Raw genomic sequence first — 6830 nt, forward strand, 5'->3', positions numbered from 1 at the left:
TATAAAAAATAAATTATCCTTTTCTTCAATAACCATAAACTGTAAACTAACTGCAAGAAATATAAGTGTGAGAAATAGCTAAAATGAACCTAGGAATATCACATTGATTTTGTCTGGGGCCCTTGTCTATGCAATAATAATTGATACAAAACAATGAATAAATCAGCATGTTTCTAGTATTTCAAGAGAGGGGAGATATTTTGTGGTAGAGAGCCAAAGTTCATTTTGAAGGATTTGGGTGAAGGTCAAATTATCTTTAAACCTAATCTAGATTATCTTGGATGTACTCAAACCAATTCACAATGAAAAACTCAAAGAGGTGGGTTAAATTGATAAAATTATATTTTAAATAAGGGTTTCCCTGATAAAATATCAGTAACAGTTCAGAAAATTGATTCTTAATATTTTGAATTATTCTGATCTTTCCTGAGAGATTAACAATGGATTAGGATCCCATAACATGTCACAGGAAACATTTATTAATGACAGGGGTGCTCAATGGCCACAAAACAAGGCTAGCAGACACAAGTTGGACACAGTTTCAAAAATCCTTTGACATATTTTATTAAACAAATTTAATGAGTGGATCTGGAAACACAAAAAAGTTCTAATTACGTAATATAGTCATAAGTTTCTGGTAAAATTTAACAGGTAGGTATTTACAATCTTTAGGGGGAGTTATCAAAAGCCATTGTTGAAGGACCAAAGAGCCACTTCTGGCTCTTAACCAGAGATCTTGCGGCTTTCTGGTTGTATGAAAGTAGGTCAATACTCAACCTTTAGATCAGAGATTGAAGAATGTGCACCTTTGCACTGGGGACTAGTATCTCCCTACTGTGGAATAAACCAGGGGGAACAAGGGTCACATATGGAGGATCCGCATGGGGCCAAGGATGTTCAGAGGGGCTTCCATGGCGGTGTGCTGGTAGGATCTCAATACACAGCCTGGAAGCATAGTTTTACCAGTACATCATCCTTGCCCAACACAATGCTCAATATTCTATCCATGTTCTTAGGTCTCTGAGGTATAATAGGTGCCATTGCTAAGCGCAGTAATGATGGCTGTCCTGGATGGTCTCATTAATTTGATTGACCTGATAAAAACACCAGGTTGTGAATGTGTTGCCACTCACAACATTCCTTTTCATCTGTCACCTCTTTTTCAATCGAATTTCACATTTGTTCGACTCTTCACCACAGTTATTTTACATTTACATTATGTTTCTCTTTCTATGTCATCTGACATTGTAAATAACTTTTATGAAGCTTAAACATGATACACTGCTTCAGCTCAGACTATTGTAAAATTAGTTTACCTGATGTACACATTAAGTGGTAAAACTGTATTTGATTAGGCTAACTTTGTAGCTAAAGGACCTAGATGTCTGGGACAAATAAAAAAAATCAGCAGAAACTGAAAACTTTCCTTATTGGTTTTTGATAATTAAATGATTTTTTTCAGAGAAAATGCTTTTATTTAATAACTACACTAACACCGGTTAGTTGCCTGAAATATAGAGGGAAAATCTACAGAAAGCTGTTTTCTTTTCATCTCTTCTGTATATCACATAAACAGCCAGAAATTTTCAAAAGAAATTAAGGGTAGTATAAAAGTGGAACAGATATTCTTAGCTTCAAAGTATAAGGGCACCGTCATCCCTCAAAAGCTTTCGATTGTGTTAGCAGGTAGCCAGTGTAAAAATAATTGGGCATATGACACCATACAATACAGCTACTTGTTTCTTGATTACTTGAATCACAGCAATACTGTGAATTAGTGTTGCTGTGAACCACTACTCCAAAAATTGCAGTCTGTAGGTGTTTTTGTGGCAGGTTACCTTAAATGTTGCTTTTTATTGTGTACTTTTTCTATTTTTAAGTCTAGGAATTTTCCTTTTGATATGTTATTCTTGTAACATGAACACTGATAGGGTGTGTTTGACTGGGTGAGGAGATAACATTCATCATTATTGCTGTGTTTTGTTTGAAAAGAAGCCAGGACTAACGAACACATTGTTAAGAAGACTTCCTTGTGATTAAATTTCAAACTGATGTTGTGGCTGGTAGAGAATTTAGTTAGAAACCTGCTTTCTTTTCTTATTGGTGTTGTTTAACATCATGCAGATTATCAAAAGTGCAGCTATTTGTACCTTTACAATCTTTTTTTAATTAAATCTGAAAAATTTTTGAAGTTTAATTCAATTTGAACCAAGTCATAATTTCCATTCATACTATAGTTTTTCTTTTGTTGTTTTTTTTTTTTTCCTTTTTTCATTACAGTGGCAGAAATTGGTTTCCATAAAAAAAAGGATTAGCTTTAAACAAAACAAAAAAATATCGCAACATACCATTCCAGTTGACATTCTATTCCAGCTCCAGCTTTTCCAATGCACCATGCATCCATGAGTCAGGGGTGGGTGCAAGGGGCAGGTGGCTCAAAGCAGCATTCTTAATTCACAATCTCTTTTCAGCCTTAAATTACAATAAAAAAAAACCAAAACAATTCAGTTATGGATTACCAGTTTATTGAATCATACTTGTATACCATCTGAAATTGCTGTTCATTTTTTTGTTGTCATCACAGCCCCTATCAAATTGAATAGAGATTTTGCCTTTATCCGCATTTTCAAGCGTTGCCACAGATTCTTTTGATCAATAGGTTTTTTACCATTCATTTGCAAATCTGGTTGAATTTACAGTTGTTGTATTGCTGGACGTTGAAGCTCGAAGCTAGTCTGTACTTTGTTGCAGCTTTTAACAGATCCTTGCATTATTTCCAAGAATTTGGATTCAATCAGAAATAAATTTATTGATGCAAAGCGGAAATTAAACAAATTAAACAAAAATGTACCTTCAACCACAGGATGATACATCAACCACATTTCATACTGGAATGATGAAATCAGCTTGATATGCGCTTCAATAAATGTGGCATTTATGTCACAAAATATGGTCACCAGACCACCTTATTCCTGTCATGATCTTACATTTTTTAGCTTTTGTTTCTGTTTTTTTCAGGGGGTTTTCAAGTATTCTTAGTTTTTTTTTTTTTTTCTCTGTGTTGTCTAGATTTAGATCATTTTTCGTGCTCTTCCAGGTTTTCTATTTTCTTCAACATTTTTGGTATTATTTATTCCTTGGTCTAGCTTTATTTATTCTTTTTCTTATCTTAAGGTTAAGTTTTCTATGGCTTCAGTTAACTCAAGTCCCTTCGCTTATCCTCTAGTTTTTCCCGTGGTCATTCCTTATTTTGTAGTCATTAATTTTATTCCCCTTTAACCTTATCTAATTTCTTTTCTAGTTATCTTTAGATCCTGTTGCTTCTCCCTGGTTATTCTTTGCTGCCGCCCATTGTCCTTTCCTTTCTCCTTGGCTCCTTCTAGTTACTCTGACTACACCAGCTCCCAGCTGATTAGTCCTCCCATTGTTTCTGTCTCTTATATTTACACCTTTTGTTCAGTTCCTCATTGCTGGATCCTCATCATTCTTTAGGTTTATTCCTCCTTAGTGTCTCCTTGTTTTTTGGTTCTTGAGATTTCTTGTCGATCAGTTCTGGACTATAAATTCTGTATTTTAAATTTTTCAAACAATCATCCCTCCCTCTTCTAATCTGCATTTAGGTCCAAACACCATCCACCAAACTTGACATGACTTCCACATGCCTGCAACAAACTGCAACATGCCATATAAGAGACATAGGGACATAGCTTCATATTAATACCTCTCTGCCAGCCACTCATCCACTGAAGGCTAGATTTGTGGAGTTCCCATCTGATAGTTGTTCTTATTTTTATTTTTATTTAGGGGAATCAGGCTAAAGTGTATTCTACACATTTATCTTATTTATCTATTTATTTTTATTTATTTATATAATTCTTTTTTTTTCATTTAGTAAGGTCAAGCATATTAAAGAAGTTAACATATTTTTCATGGGAGGTTTAAAACAAAAAAAGATTATAAATAAATTGCCCACATTTAATCAATAGAATGAGTATCTGACTTCTGCATTTAACATTTTTGAAATGCTACCACATGACCTACAGTGATTCTTCTTATGTTTTTTTTTTTCCTGTTATTCCACGGGAGCAGCCCATGCTTTCATGTGACATTAAAAAATGTGTGTCAAACATGAGAGAGCATCAGTGTTAGAAAGTACTTCATAACGTCTTTAATGTCTGATAAAAGACCAAGAAATAACTGCTCAAATCGGTTACACAGATCAAGAAAAGGGTCAGTTTGATGAAGCTGGGAAATGGAGGAACATCTTGGTAAGCACATGACTGGTTAAAAACAGAGGAAGATTCATTTGCTAAATCACCAAAAGTGAAACTGTTGTTATTTAAAGCGTAAAGCAAGAGAATAAAGTGAGTGGAAACATTTTGAAGGACTGTGATTTGTGAATAGGATGGAAGAAGGTGATAAATGGCCTTCTTTGGTCTACAGCAATGACTGAGATGGACTTCCTTCTTTGTGTTTTCTATTCTTCTTGATCAGAGCAGTACTGGAAATAATACTGCAATTTTTTTCAACTGTATGACCTTGTTTGGCTTTGTTTGAAATCCCTGTGTGAAAACATACCAGACAAACAGAAGGTGTGACTTGTCACATATCTAGCATTGCATGGATGGGGAAAGTAGTGTATATGTGTCCTTGAGGCATACCTGCCAAGAATGAAAATAAGGGACATTTTATGACATCCAGTGTGATCTCAGTCAAGTCAGGTCAACTATCCCAGTCAATCTCCATTATCCATTTTATTTACAGTAAGACATGTTATTTAAGACATATTTAATAACCTTCAGGATTACTTTAACAGAGTACTCCTCCCCCAAAAGAAGGGTTCACTTTAGCAGATCATTATCAGATAGTGCAGTTATAAATGTTAAAGAATATGTTTCACTTTCTCTCTCCTCTATGTCACTAAGCAGTGCTGCAGAGTGCAAAAGCTTGGTTTATTCACCTTCATAGGTTGATGATTTTGTTGATGGGGTTGCTAGTTCTCTGTGTACTGCCTTACACAAAGCTTTACTTTGTGGTTGTGAAAAAGGTTTGTGGTTTATACAATGGCTGTTTATTGTTATATATATTAATGCATCCTGGAATGATGGTTAGTGACAGTTGCAGTGTAATTGTAATATTTTTCACAGGATTTTGCCAAAAAGGCAAATAAATGCTGCAGAGAGTGTGTTGCTCAAGTAGCTCGAGTGCCCACAGCAGCATTGAACAGGACATCTCCCTGAAAAGCTGTCAATCACGTTTCCCCGCCCACCCCCGTCAGATTGGGGTCAAAATCTGAATGTGAAAAAACTTATTTGAAAGTTTAAAAAAGTTTCAAGTTTAAGAAAGTATGTAGCAAAATCTAGCTTCTAACCTCTCCACAACAGTTTCTTGGACCTGCCTGGTGTGTTCCTTGTTCTTCATGATGCTCCCTGGATTTTAAACTGACCTCTAAAACTGTCACATTGTGGTGCATTTATACAATATATATATAGATCCTGAATGAACTTTTGGAGAGAGTTTACGCTGACAGTAAAGTGGCCAAATTATTTTGTTTTTAGATCATGAAAAATACTAAATGCCAAAAATAATGACATCTGAACAAAGGAATTTGGATTGCTGAAAATGATCCATTTACCAAGAAATATCTGTTAAGATGACCAGCCACCTTTTACTGATTTTTTAACAGAGATTCTGCAGGTTTCCCCCATTTGATGTAATGTAGATTAAATTTGGCTACCTAATGTTAACAAACTACACCCAGGTTATTGAAAGTCAAAATTTTAAAGCATCTAAATGTGTCAAATGACGGATCTAATTTTTAAACAAAAAATTGGGAGTGTAAAATGTCATAATTTTATACCAAGATGTCATGAATGTGGGGGTTGTAAAAAATCCTATTCTGTCGTAATATTTTCGATGTTTTCGCAATGATTGAACATGATAATTGCGATAATAACCTATCAGTGTCAATAATAACCTCTCTGGATGCATGAAGGTGGCGCAGTGGTTAGCGTGTAAGACCCATGTACGGAGGCCTTAGTCCTTGAGGCGGCCAACCTGGGTTCGAATCTGGCCTGTCGTCCTTTGCTGCATGTCTCTCCCCCTCTCTCAGGCCTACTGTTGAAAAAATGAGCCACTAATGCTGTAAAAACTTAACCAAATAAAATAATACCTTCTTTTTGGAACATCAGTTTGATGAAGCTGATATAGTAATGAGGCTGTCAGGCTCAGAACAAGAGGACCCAGTTTTCAAGGTGGAGAGACAGTTAGGTTACACAAAATGTTTATTTAAGATGGAACTGTAGAGAAAAGCGTCAGCGTCTAAGTCGGGTACCTCTGCAGGGGAGAGAACAAAAATTAGAGACCACCTCTATCTGGCGGAGGATCATAACGAATGTCTGAGTCACTAACCAGGTCAGTTCAGTTTGTGCCCAAAAGACGAGGTTGGTCACAACCGCTCGGCTGCCCGTAAGACACGGCAGGCACAAGACACCAAAGTCCCGGATGTCTTAGAACAGGCAGGAGATCAGAACCGACCAGACGAAAGAAGGCAGAATAATCCAGAGGGCAAAGCCAAAGCCGGTGTCGAAGATGTGCTCGAGATACGAGGTCAGAGGTCCGAGAAGGTACCGAAGGGAAGTCTAGAACGGTGTCAGGAAACAGTTCAAGGTTTGGCACACGGGCAGAATCAAAAAGGAGTATGATGACAGGTCAGGCAAACAGATCAGAATAGGGGCAGGCAGGCTCAGAGGTCCGGAGGCAGAAGTGGTCAGGATCAGGCAATCAGAAACACTTACCGTAAATCCTCTAATATAGCCTCGGGCCTTTAT

The sequence above is a fragment of the Cyprinodon variegatus genome, unplaced genomic scaffold (genome assembly GCF_000732505.1).
Source record: "Cyprinodon variegatus isolate N-32 unplaced genomic scaffold, C_variegatus-1.0 Scaffold70, whole genome shotgun sequence".
NCBI classification, from domain to species: Eukaryota; Metazoa; Chordata; class Actinopteri; order Cyprinodontiformes; family Cyprinodontidae; genus Cyprinodon; species Cyprinodon variegatus.